The sequence below is a fragment of the Carcharodon carcharias genome, chromosome 19, assembly GCF_017639515.1.
Source record: "Carcharodon carcharias isolate sCarCar2 chromosome 19, sCarCar2.pri, whole genome shotgun sequence".
Taxonomy (NCBI): Eukaryota; Metazoa; Chordata; class Chondrichthyes; order Lamniformes; family Lamnidae; genus Carcharodon; species Carcharodon carcharias.
Genome location: NC_054485.1, coordinates 27751996 through 27766272, shown reverse-complemented (window position 1 = coordinate 27766272; position 14277 = coordinate 27751996). Strand labels below are relative to the sequence as shown.

General features: G+C 43.4%; 1 protein-coding gene across 5 annotated transcripts in view; it reads right to left on the bottom strand.

The window, feature by feature from the left end:
* The window catches only part of col8a2 (collagen, type VIII, alpha 2), a 416640-nt gene that overhangs the window by 121331 nt on the left and 281032 nt on the right, over positions 1 to 14277 (bottom strand). Inside the window, exon 1 of one of the 5 annotated variants that reach the window (XM_041212891.1) lies at positions 917 to 1062. The exons of the other annotated variants lie outside the window; for them this stretch is intronic. The gene's annotated coding sequence lies outside the window, so the exon portion shown is untranslated. Of the gene's footprint in view, positions 1 to 916; positions 1063 to 14277 lie in introns of those variants that run through there. 5 annotated transcript variants of the gene reach the window in all.

The window sequence follows — 14277 nt, the reverse complement described above, 5'->3', positions numbered from 1 at the left end:
AAGGAGCACTGAAACGCTTAGTGCTGCCAGGGTGGGAGGAGGAGGAGGGTGAGCACTCAAGTCAGCGAAGGCACGGGTAGCACAGAAGGAAAGCTCCCTGAAGACAGAGAGCTGCCTCAGGGAGCTGACGAATTTGAAATCAATAAAAACTTAATGTAAAACCCGGAAACAATGTCCACACATCAGAATGAGTCAACTCAACTTACGGATGGTGAAAATTATGTCCACACATTTTAATATATTTTTTCAATTATCTCGGAAACCTCATCCTGCTCTTGGAAATGGAAAGGCCGCCTGGCCGATTTGCCCGCCCACCAACTGTAATGTTGGACAGACAGCGAAAAGTCCCCACTGATTGAAACTTTAATGGCCTTAATAGGCCTCTTAATTGTCGTGGGCGCGCTGCTGACTCTTGTGCACTCCCGCCGACTGAAATAGCAGTGCGTGTGCGCAATGATGTCAGGACGCTCACCCAACGTCATCGCGTGTTATTTTACGCTCCAGCGTGTCGGCCGCACACCCACACGCCGAGGTCAAAATCCTGCCCATGGGAACTTTCATTCTTCCGTCCTTCGTCTCATTGTAAAAACTCATGAAAAGTTGCACCTTGTTGAATGAGGTGTAACTGGGCTTTGAGCAGCATACTAAGTTTGTTACTGCTGAACAGCCTCACTGGCCCGAAAAGGATAATTTTACATTTTTTGAATGTTAAATTTCTCGGTAACGATAAGAAAGCCCACATTTTTAAAAATAACATTTTTTAAAGTTTGTTAATGATTTTTTAGTCGTTACATAAATCCCATGTATATGTCCCAATCATTTATTTCATTATTATATAAACAATTTAAAAATTCAGTGGGTTTTACTTCTTGGTTTGCTTTTTTTTGAGAGTACTTCAATGTGATTGGCTGCTAACCCTGCTTGATGACATCACTGTTGCTGACCACCTGGAGATCCTCTTGATTGGGTGCGTCATTAAAAATGATGTTGGGAAAAGGGAAGTCTATGTCACAGAGATCATTGGATCCTTGTGGGCAGCTTTCTCTGAGCTCAGCGATGAGCACTGTTGCTTCGCCACTGACCGCAACATCTGGTGGGAGAATCCAGAGCAAGGAAGCATTATATTAAAATTAGAATCAAGCTATTCAAGACTGAAATAACCAAGTGTTTCTTTGCACAAAAGGTAATAGGAATCTGAACCCTCCCCTTCAAAAGACTGTGGGTACAGAACCAATTGAAATTTTCAAGGCTGGAGATCCATTGATTTTTGTTGGATAAGTGGAATTGAGACACAGAGCAGCCTATTTCTAAGGGGGTTGAATGGCTTACTCCTGTTCTTATGCTCCTATATGAAAGGAGTAGTCGGGTGGTTGGGGGTTAGTCAGTTCGGATGTGGGGGGTGTAATCGGAGGGCTCGGGGGTAGTTGTGTGGTCAGGAGGTTAGTTGGGGGGTGGGGGGAGCAGTTTTGGTGGGCCTCGTGACCTTTTCTTGTTCTGTTTTTTTTTATAGTCAAAACACAATCAGAACCAACTTGAAACGAAAGGTTTTCAGTGAAATTATGTAAAATGCAAAGATTTGTCACCTTGCTTTCTCAGGTATCCCCTGGTGCTGTTATGCTCAGTTTCTCAGAGTGCAATGTTCTGCCCCTCTCCCCTTCCACTGAAACCATAAGCAGTCATATCTCTCACTGAACTTTTCCATGTCAGTTACGATGTTAAAGATTGATGTGTATTCAAATATTCCAAATTAAAACCAATCCCCATAAAACTCAATGCCAAGAGTGAACGAATTAACCACTCAACACCATCAGCCTTATGTGAACTCCCCAATTAAGGTTAATTACCTGCAGCCCAGTGTTTGTACCTGTGGTTATGGTACTGGGTTTGTAACCCCAAGATCAAGAGTTCAAATCTCACAATGGCAAACTATGAAACAACGTAACTTTATGCCGCTCGCCTGCGGCGCTGGACAGGACTGCTCCGAGTGCTATCTTACCGGGGTCGAGTTCTGGTCATAAACCAGCTGATCGCCGCCATGTTGTGGTATCGGCTGGTCACTTTGACCCCTCCCCCGGACTTTGTCACAAGAATCCAGAGATTGTTAGTCGACTTCTTCTGGGACAAAAGATTGCACTGGGTCGCTGCCGAGGTTCTGAGTCTCCCGCTTAGGGAGGGTGGTCAGGCGCTAGTGTGCCTACGCACACAGGTGGCGACTTTCCGCCTTCAGACCCTGCAGCGATACCTCTACGTTGAGCCTCCTCCTAGATGGTGTGCCCTGATGACGTATTTCTTCCGTCAGGTGCACGGCCTGAATTATGACGTGCAGCTCCTGTTTATAGAACAGCTGGGCCTCGGTGGCTCCTTGCAGGCGTTGCCCGTCTTTTACCAGGACCTGATCAAAGTCTGGAAAGTGGTCGCCTCGCGACGCAGCTCTCCCCCGTCAGGAGTAGCGGCTATCGTCAGAGAGCCGCTGCTCAGGAATCCGCCCCTCCGTCCTTTTCAGTGGTTGGCGGAGAGGAGGGCTGTGGCCGCAGGGGTGACCAGGATCGGGGACGTGCTGGGTGGCGGAGGACTGGGCTGGATGCTCCCGCAGGAGTTGGCGCGACGCGCGTCTGTGAGTGTCCAGGTCGCAGCCGATGCCATCCAAGACCTGAGAACGGTCGTGCTCGGACCCGACGTTATTTTGGGTCTTGAGGTGGCCCAGGTGCGCGGTGGTCTTCCGTCTGAGCGTTCCCCTGTTCGGACGGAATTCCACATTGGCCCCAAGCCCCGAACCCTCCCTCGGGTGCTGGTGCCCCGCAATATGAGCCGCCTCGGGGACATGCCCTCTGTGCCTTTTGGCACAGCAAAGAGGGGCTTTTTGTATGGACTGCTGCTGCACACCTTCCATTTTCTCGCCCTTGTCCGTCGACCAGACACGCCCTGGCGTGCCTTGTTGCCGTCCGGCGGCGGAGGCCCTCGATGGGAGGCCCTCTACGGAGGTGTCCTCCCCCTTTCTATCGGGGACCTGGGTTGGAGGGTGTTGCATGCAGCAGTCCCTTATAATAAGAGGATGCATAGGTTCACGGACTCTCAGGACACATGCCCTTTTTGCGGTCTTGTGGAGTCCGTGGACCATGTATACATAGGGTGTTGTAGGCTGCACTCCCTTTTTAGTTATTTGAAAAACCTTTTATTGATGTTTTGTTTGCACTTCAGCCCCACGCTCCTGATCTATGGGCACCCGGTGCGGAAGGGGGTCGGGAAGGAGGAGGACCTCCTCGTGAACCTGCTCCTGGGCCTGGCCAAGTTGGCCATTAACAGGTCCAGGCAGCGGGCGATCGACGGGGGAGTCCCGCCCGATTGTTTGTCCCTCTTCCGCGGCTACGTTCGCTGCCGGATGTCCCTGGAGAAGGAGCACGCGGTGTCTGCTGGCACTCTCGAGGCCTTCCGTGCTCGGTGGGCACCGCGGGGACTGGGGTGTTTTGTTGACCCCTTTAATCACATTTTGATTTAAAGTTTGTAAGTTTCCTTTAAACTTTGTTCTTGGTTTTACAGCTGACCTGAATTAGGGGCTGTGCCTGATTTATCCCAATTTTGTTGATTTGGTTTTCATTTAAAAGATTATCAAGAGTTCAAATCTCACAGTGGCAAACTATGAAACAATATAACTTCATCTGAAACAGATGGAAACATGTTTGTACTCGAAAGAGTTACAATAGTCTATATTAAGAAATATACAGGCCTACAACTAATTAAGAGCTTAAGAAATGAGGATATTTAAATTTTAAAAAATTAAATAAGACATTTAAGAAATAAAATAGTAGCTTTGCTTTAATTGGAAACTTCAGTACAGGTATAAATACTTTCCACTGGTCAATGCCTTGTTAATGTTTTTGAGAACAGAGGCACAATGTATTTTATAAGCCTTCCAATTTACATAGTTACATAGTTCTGAACTCTTGTTTATTTTAATAAATTGCCTCCCACCCAAAAATCTCATTATTTACAAGAAGTCATCCAGGGGTAGTATTGAAACAGTGCTGAATGCTGGACACCCAGCAAATAAACTTTGTGCTTCCTTTAAATGCCTAGTGCAAATAGATTTCCTTCAACTTTCAGGGCAAGGAAAAAGAATGTTTTCAAAAATAAACAATATTTTTAAATCACATATCTTCATCATTAGATTGCATTTGTACTTTTTAAATCAGTTTTTTGAGGAGTGCATGTGACTACAAGAACATTCTTGCACTTGTTGTTATGGGTATGACATGTTTGCAAGACAGATGCCAGTGACAAAGTCTCACCCTAATCCAGAGAAAGCAATAGGCTCCATTACAGCTGTCTCTTAAGTAAATCTAAAAGTTCCAAATTAAAACCATTCACAAGGTGTGAAAAAGTAGGATTTATTTCTCAAGTTTACACCCTTGTGCATAGCTAACATTAAAACAGAACTTCACAACGCACAAAACGGACAACATGAAATATACTATTTGTGAAAAACAGGATGTTTGTTCACAAGTTAAAACTAAGAACAAATTTTTCACAAGGGAAGCATTATTGGGACATTGATAGATACATAGGCCCAGGTCTCCTGTTCTCCGATGCGTTGAGGGACGTCTCAGAATTCCCCATACGCTGGCTACACAGGAGTTGCCTGGGAATTTTCAACTTCTGAAATTCTGATTTAAAGTTGGAAACTTTGGATGATTCCGAATCACTTAGCCGAATAATTCCCCAGGAAAGATTAGAAGGATTAAAGCCAGTTCTAACTCCTTGGTAAATATACCACTTATCCCCAAACTCCCCAGTGGACCCCCGACCTCCCCTCTAACAACCCGACTACCTCCCTAACTATCTGACTATCCTCCCGGCCCCTGACTATTCCCCCACCCTCCACCTGACTACCCCAGAGCTATCTGATTACCCGCAAAACTGACTAACCCCCCGATTACTCCTCCCAAATCTCCAACTAGTCCTCGCCCCACTAGCCCCAATCCCCCACCTCAACTACTCTCCACCTTTACAACCTCCCCAACCCCCAACTGGTCCCTAACCCTGACCCCGCCAACACACCCTGACAACCTCCCCCCGACCCACCCTACTCCCTCACCCACTTACCTGCCACCCTATCCTCCCACAGACTTAACTTACACACTTACCTTCTCTCCCTGGCTTGTCAAAGTGGCAGGGATGTTTAAACTTACTGGTGTACGGCAGCTAGTGCTGTAAAAGGGGGTGTGGCTTGGCTCCCCCCAATGCTCCTACAGTATGAGGGAAGAACACGAGGAGCAGGTATACTCCACATTTCTCAGGAGGCCCAGTTTGGAAGTCTGGGTGAGAAATGTGGGTTCCAGTGTAAGATAGGTAAAAGGGAGTAGAGTGACAATCTTTCAGTGATTTACTCCTTGGAAGATTCGGCCCAGTGTGTAGCAGATGAATGTGTACTGTTTGCAGTGGGACAGAGAAGGCTGGTCACCTCTGATTTGTGTTAGTAAATACAGTCCACCGATACACTATCAGCATGAAACACTGACACTTGGCAAGAATGATCACTTTGCATAATTAAAAGACTTCCTGACCTCAGTCCTAGATTCATGTGCTGCCAGTTTGAGTTATTTGCGACCTTGCCATACTGTAATTGAATTGAAGTGATACTCTGTCTTTATTTGTCTGCCATATGTACTGACCAAGGAGTTGATTTTTAAAATCTTATTATCTTTATTTTTAGTTTTATCATTATCATTTTTACCATTTTATCTTTAGTAGTCTTGGTGCTTTGGGACTGGGGAAGAAGGATTGTCGTTCGGAGTCGGGACCCTATCAGATCACTACCAGGGTAGCAAGGTCTTCAACTTTGATGTCAGCCTGCTGGTCTTCTCTCAGCCAGCTGCATCGTATTCCACTTTTACAGCTTTACCTGCTTCCATTTCTCATCTGCCTTAGCCTCTTCCCCCCATTAACTCAACTATTCACACATCTGTTGCTTATATGTCTTTCATTTAATTTATTTCATTCATTCCCATTACGTCATGTTAATATCACTTCAGCTATTTAACCCTCTCCTGTTTTCTTTTTAACCAGATCACTTTCCTTCCTCTTTCAAGTATGCCCGTGCTTGTTTGCTTGTGTCTCTGCATATACATCTCTCTGCGTACATGTGTATGCCGGTATGCATGCATGTGTGTCTTTGTGTGGGAGTATGTGAATGCATGTGATTTCTGTGTCTGCCTGTGTGTGTGCATGCATGTTTGGGGCACTCTGTGTGTCTCAGTGTGCATGTGCATGTGTTTGTGTGCATGCACACGTGTGCCTTTGTGCGTGCATGCATGTATGCATGTGTGCACATTTCTCTCTGCATGGGTGTGTGCAAGCATGTGTGCGTGCATGTGCATGTGTTCCTTATTTTGCCTTTGTTCTGTTCCTTTTTAAGTTCTGAGCATCTGCAATTTTCATAGTTCTGATGTGGGATTAAACCTGGACCGTTAACTCAACTGTTCTGAACACAGAAGAGTTTTCAAATGTTTTGTGAATAATACGTGTGAGTGATTTGTATTATTCCACAATGTTTGGGAATATATACATACAAGTGATGCTTGATATAACTATTAATACAAATGAAAATTGACTGCACAAGAGAATTCTAATGTTTGAAATAATTGAAAGACAAAGGCTATTTGTTAACTCTGAATTAGACCATAAGACATAGGAGCAGAAATTAGGCCAATTGGCCCATTGAGTCTGCTCTGCCATTCAATCATGGCTGATAAGTTTTTCAACCCCATTCTCCCGCCTTCTCCTTGTAACCTTTGATCCCCTTACCAATCAAGAACCTATCTATCTCGGTCTTAAATACACTCAATGACCTGGCCTCCACAGCCTTCTGTGGCAATGAATTCCATAGATTTACCACTCTCTGGCTAAAGAAGTTTCTCCTCATCTCTGTTCTAAAAGGTCTTCCCTTTACTCTGAGGCTGTGCCCTCGGGTCCTAGTCTCTGCTACTAATGGAAACATCTTCCCCACGTCCACTCTATCCAAGCCTTTCAGTATTCTGCAAGTTTCAATCAGATCCCTCCTCATCCTTCTAAACTCCATCGAGTATAGACCCAGAGTCCTCAAACATTTGCTCTCTGATTTCAAGTGCATACTGCAACTGGTAGAAATATAAATGCATTTACATTTCCAACTTAAGCTGGTAATAAGCAAGAGATTAAATCAGATCAATATAGATACAATAACTGCCACTGGTTGGGAACTCAGTGGCACAGTGAATTAGATACCAACTGTTCATATGTGGAGCCTGGGTTTAAATTCAACATAGGCTGATGGGATGAAAATTGGGGTTGTTTTATTAAAGGAATTGAGAGGTGTTGCAGGGGCAAGAAGCTTTGCCATGCATTTAATCTTATTATACCTGACTTGGGATTGCATACTATTGACCTTGGTTTCTTAATACTGAAAATGTTCATTTCCCAGTCCTAAATGTTCTACACCTTTTTGAAGATGAACAATTTGGATCAAAGTTAATAAAAGAACTATAAGCCTGATTGCATGTTATTGGTACTAGGATTGATCTGAGAGCTCAGCCCTTTGCTGAACTCTGCAAAGGCATCAGCTAAAATGTGGAAATTGCTATTTTGCTAAGTAAATAAGGTTGAAGAGAGGAGAAAGAGAAGCTACATTGGGGAGAGAGAAATGGAAACACAGTCCAATGAGGGTCTATTTTAATAGTGGATTCCAACTACAGAAATGTCTAGCACATATTGGTGTAGCCAACAACCACAATGGTGTGCAGCTCACTTCAAGATCAGATATGGCGCAGTCTTGTAAATCTTTGGCATGATTTCATTTCCTTTGCAGTTTCAGTCACATACCTTCTCTCAAAATTGTTTCCTGCAATTTTCTATTTTCTATTGTTGAATATTCCAGTATTAGCAGTATAAACAAAAAAAAAACATATTTCCTTATGTACTGGATCTCCTGAATAAATGACAGAATAATATATAAAGTGGGGCCAAAATAAAGAAAATACACCCAAAGATTTTCTTCTCTGTTAATGAGGGAACATTAGATACATTTTCTTCATATTTCTTCCTGTGGTTTGATTTTAGACCCAAGATACATTTTCTACTTTTGGTTAAATATGGTAAAAAGGCAGCTGAAAATCTTTCAACAGTTCACCCCAGGATCAAGCAGAGGTCAATTATAGAAGAACTTGCCGCTGTCTAAAAAATCTAAACTGTTCTTAACCATTTACAGTTATGAAAATAAGAAAGTTAATGGGTAGCATAGTTTTTGTTTATTTGTTCGTGGGATGTGGGCATCACTGGCTTGGCCAGCATTTATTGCCCTTGCTCAGAGGGCATTAACAAAGCAGATGGGTTTTTATAACAATGGTTTCATGGTCACCGTCAGACTTTTAATTCCTGGTGTTTATTGAATTGAAATCCCACCATCTCCCATGGTGGGATTCAAACACAGACACCCCCCTCCCCCCCCACCAAGAACATTAACTTGGGTCTCGTGATTACCAGTCCAGTGACAATACCATTATGCCCCCCTCAGTGATCGGTTGTTTCCGCTGCTTGGTGAAACAGTAAGAAACAGGCATAAAGGCCTGGATTTTTGCTCCGAAATTGGGTGGTTGGAGTCAGGAAATCTCCCTGCTCACCTTGTCCGCATTAGGAGAAACTCTCCTGAGTGGCGGAATCTTCATTATGGGGGGTGGAGTGGGGGTGGGGTGCCATCCAGGATGCAGATTGAAGGTGGCTACAGGGGCTGCTGAGTGTCAAGTCATGCTGTTAAAAGTTCTCTGGGACTTCATCTTAGTTGTTTTGTTAAGCATTAAGCCCTTTAATCCTCACCCCTCAAACGTCTTCACCCACTCCCCATATCTCATACATGCCAACTCATGGCCCCACCCACCCCAGTGGTCCCTATACCATCTTAATGCCAACACATAATAAACCATGCTTCTCACCCATTCCATGACTCCTTATAGCCCCTATGGCACCTTCATACCAACTCATGCTAACTGATGCCAACACACCCACCACCCCTTCTCCTTACACCCTCCATGCCAACTCACTCAGTATCCACCATGGGAAGCCCCCAGGAGCCACACTGAGATGAAAAAAATAAAGTTCTATGTATCTAACCCAGACTTCACTATATCAAAAAAACTCATTCGTGAAAACCTATTCAAAATATTTAAATCTCCTCAAGTACTTAATCCTTTATAAAAACAAACCCCACATCAAAAACATCTAATCCTTTAAAAAACTCTTTGAGCTGTGAATCAAACCATGAACTTACACCACTCTACTGTGCTGGTGATAGGTTGTGGAAAGCAGCCAAACATTAATAATAATATAATGATAGTTATGTCAACAAATAGCTTTTGTAACTGCTGGAACAGATTTCTTTCAACTCTCACAAACATAGGCAGCCTGTTTTTTTTCTTTTTTTAAACAGCTGGGGATTTAAATAACTTGACGGCTTGAGTTATTTTACTTCACACTGACACAGGCAGACTTATGTTCAATTTTTAAAGAGCTGGACATTAAGTAACTTTGCAACTTGACAGTTCTACAGACCTTATCCACCCTTCAAGAGCATTTACAACTACTCTAAAACATCATAACTCCCACACTGCCGGTTAAGGCCCTTCCTGCAGCGAACTGGGGTCTGTTTGAGCTCAGCACCAAGTTCAAATGGCCTGCTAAGTTTGGCTTCCCCTCTTGTGCAAGTCACGCCCTGTTCCCTTTCCCCTGCTGGCGAAAATGGGATCTGTTGGAAATGGGGCAGCATTTCCTGATCTGGGGTCCAACTGCCATTTTGGGGTTTTCACGGAGTCTCCACAACCCCACAAAAATCCAGGTCAAAGTTAAGATAGAAATAACAAAAGATATATATGTTTATGATGGAATATGAAATTGCCTGCCGTTGTTGAAGCTGAGTCCCTAAAAGGGAATTCACCTCATTTATGATACTTCAATATAGTAATTTTTTATGTGAATTTTAGCTGCATGTAGGGGTGAGAGCTGGAACGGGCGTGTTTTGAAAATAGTGCTCCCAGGTTGCATGTAAGTGTTCCAGTGCCTCTGTGACAACATGAAATTTTCAAAATGAGGGGGAGAAGACAGGAACCTGCCTCCAATTAGTTACCTGATAAGCTCCTTGAGGATGAGTCACAAAGAGCCAGAAGGGGTTTTTCAATTCATAAATCGCCAAACCCGATCAGTCTGGTGCATGTCGGGTTCAAGGCAGGGAACCATTAAGTGATTTTTAAAAGTTAATCAGAGCTTTGGAAACTAGGGGATTTTGTTCCAGATTGGGTGCAATACCTTTCAGTTGACTCTTTGGCCACTTTTGTGTTTGGTGAGGCTGCTGACCTTCCGAGGTGTTGCCTCCTCTCTTCTGCAAGGCAGTAGCATTCCCCATCATGGCTGTCATCCGCCTTTGCTGCTCATGCCATTCTCGCCTCCTGGTAACTCTTGGTGTCACTAATTGGGGGCTAAGCTTGTCTCTGGCTCAATTATAGCATTTACATTTAAAGAATGTGTCACGTGAGCAATGCAGTTATGGCGGAGGGTCAACATCTAGAAATTATCTGACTGTTGAGTTCCCGACCTCAGATTGAAAATCAAGCTCATCCAGTGAAAAATTAAATTGAAATGTATCTGAGTTCAACATAATTTAGGGCTTGAACGTTCCATCATAAATAAGCCCAGTTCTTTCACTTTGTTAAGTTCGCATATCTACTCTAAAGCAGAAGTCACTAATGTCAGGAATGGAACCCCTGGCTAATTTTCCCCCTCCTGACCTGAGGGGCACTAAAGCCAACCATAGGACAGCATCTGCTTCTCTGGCTGAAATCAGCTAATAAAACACACATTTGATATTGAACATGGGACCTTCCTAATTTACATGGCCAGACTCGACAAGGGGAGTTCAATTATCTGCTAAACCACAAGGAGAGCCTAGAACGTTCTTTGAATTCTAATAATCCAGCTATGTTCATCACTGGATGATATTACTATGAGTGGAATTTTGTAGCCCCTCCTGCTGGCGGGATCTTCCAGTCCCGCCAAAGTCAATGGAGTTTTGAATGGCTCATTGTATTTTCTGCTCTGCCCCTGCTGCAACAGGGCCATAAAATTCCACCCTATTTTGCTACTCCAGTGAAGAAAATAGGAATGCGCAAGTATCTGCAATACATACAACAAAGATGGATGGCACTAGCATTGTTTGTACATGCAATGTGGATGTAGAGTGATACAACGTACATGTGAGGTACACAGTAACAGCCCTGACATGTTCATTACTAAATGTGTTCTCTTTTGTTGGTAGTATGTAAAACCACTAATTGGTCAAACACAACCTTAATGATTTAGAAAGAAATTCATGCAATCTTTAGGCCTGGTTCTTACTTGCTAAAAGGAAATCTTCATAATTAGACAACAAGCAGCCAATATCCTTGTTTTAGCTAAAAGACTATTGATGAAATGGTAATAAAATCACTGTCAATTATACAACTTGTAAGAGTAAGAATTTATCCACATCATTGAAAAGTAGTAGAATCAAACATGCCCTGAATGTATCTCAGACAGATAAAAAGCCATTGAATCATTACTATTTTCAGAATGTTTGAGAATCTGGCAATGGAGTATGCTTTGTTGAAAAAGACACTTGAACAAATAACTGAGGTCCTGACTGGGGAGCCCAGGGAATCATCAGCCACACCCAAAAAGCTCCACATTAGAAGAGCATAGTTAACAATGAGCCCTTGCAAGTGCTGGCAAGGTAACGGGTGTACCATGAAGACATATTGTTCAGGAAATGACACTCTAGCATGCATAGAAGATGAGAAGCATCTCAGCATGTTCTGGCAAACTCGCCATGTGTCAGTTTCCTCTGCCGTTATGCTCAATGGTATGTAATAGAAAACACAGCATGTACCACATTGCAGAACCTAGGGGTTAAGAAACTTGGTCTACAGGAGAAATCATACTTGATCTGTTCAAGAGGGGAATTGGGATATTATTGGTACTGTGGATGTGGAGGAATGATAATTTTTTGAGGGATATATTGGAACCTCAAGTTTTGCCACTGGATAATGGAAATTTGTAAATAATTGCGAGTAACCAAATTTTGGTCAGATATATGGCACAACCATATACCAGACACCAGCATGAAGACAAGAATAATCCAGATAACCTACTTTTATTATCTGGGGGGCTGTGTTATTGATTTCTGATTGATTGACTGGTGTTAATGTTGTGAGGCAACATCTCCTGTCAGATTTTGTTCCCTAAATTTTGCTAGGTGAACAGACAGGTAGATTAGTTGATTATCGATTTTGCAGATTCCGCTGTAATAGATCTATCCCGTTTCAGGATTTATGAGCTCTTTACTGCTCAGGTATTAGAGTATAGTTTAATTGATGTGCTGCATTGAAGTGAGTTCACAGGGTTAAAATCCAGCTTGCAGCTAGAACTGAGGAGCAGAAATGGGTAAATTGTATTGTCAGTCCAGATGAGCCAGTGATTTGTAATGTGTATTGTTCATAATTTGTGACAATGAGGCAACATTATCTTGTTTCAAATACTTTCAGTGAAGGTTCAGATTTAAGATGTTGGCAGGAACTGAGATTATTCACACACAGCATGAGGTAATCTGGCTGAGTCTTCATCCAGCTGGACAGTGACCTGTTTAATTGACTGGTTAATGGGGAAGAAGTCAGAAATTAAATACTCAAGTGGTCACAAGCTACAAAAGATGAAGAGATGTTCAATGTTCTGAGAAAGACTGAGTGGCAGGTCAGGGCTTAGGCTGAAAATAAAGATATAGTGAATCAGATTATAGTTAGGATTGACCAAAAAGGAAGACAAAAGGAAATAATCAACTTGTTATTCAAGAAAGCATATACATTCTGTTATTGTGTGTGCTGTGGGAAGCATTATAAAAGAAGTTTAAAGCAAAGTCTGCAATTAATAGGTTATGAGAAATTTGTTTGCACCAAGGGTTGTTGGAGCACGGAATGCTTTGCTATAGGGAACAGTTGAAGCTGAGGCTGCAATACTTATCCCGCAACTAACATCACTAAAAATAGATTTTCAGGTTGTTTATCAATTGCTGTTTTGGGACACTTCAAAGCTACTTTATTGGCTGTGAGTTGCTTTGGGATGTACTGAGGGATGTAAAAGGTGCCACTTTCTTTTTTTAACTATTTGAAACAAGGAACATTGAATGTGGAGAGAGTGTCACATGAAGGGGACATGGCAGGGAATTTTTTTTCTAATCTTTATTGAAAGTTTTAAATTGGAGCCGATCTCCATGAGGCAGCACTGTGCGTTCTTTCGCACACATGTACATAAGAGCACACTCCTGGCTGAGGGATTGCCCCCGCCCGCACAGGGCTTCCTGGCGCACATCATGCTGGGCAGGCCTTAGTGGGCCCACCCACGTAAAATGGCGCTGCGCCCTCAATTGGGGGCGCCGATCGGAAGCGCGCCCACTCACGCCCTTCCCCCCCCAACGGGGGGAAAATGTTGCCCCAAGGCCAGAATTTTACATTCATTGGGCGGGCTCAGCAGGAGTGGGCGGGGGCAGTTGGGAAGCCGACTGCTGTCCGTAATTGGCTCTGCACCATGATTTCCCATGGGCAAGCCAATTGAGGCCCGCCTTGTGTGCATTGTGAGCGGTAGCGCTGAGCAGTACCTAAGGTTGGACGGGCAGCATAAAATTCAACTTCATTACCTTGTTAATAGCCTTAATAGGTCTTTCAATTATCAGCGGGCAGGCGTGCAGCCGACTCTGGTGCACACCTGCCGAACGAAATATCGTGCGTCATGTAAAATTCTGGCTTAAGATTACAGGTATAACAGCACAGGACACTGCTGCCAATGATGGATGATATCCGAAGCCAAAGCAGGGGTTTTCACACCATCTTAACACAGCAAAAACAACATGTTAAAGATAGACACAACACTGCAGAACTGTGCAGAATGAATTCACTTGCAGTTTATTGTTCGTCGATTTTGCAGTGTCAGTTAGCAAAAGCCAACAAGACATTTTAGAAAGGAAGAACGAAAGAATTAAGTTTGCAGCCTTTATGCCATCATGACAACAAAGCCAATGAAGTGCCTTTGAAATGTATTTACTGCCTTTACACAGAGAAATGAGACCGCCAATAGGTGCACAGCAAGGTCTCACAAACAGCAATAAAATAGTGATCAGTTAATCTGCTTTAGTGACATTGGTTGAGGAATACATATCGCAGCCAGAACAGTGGA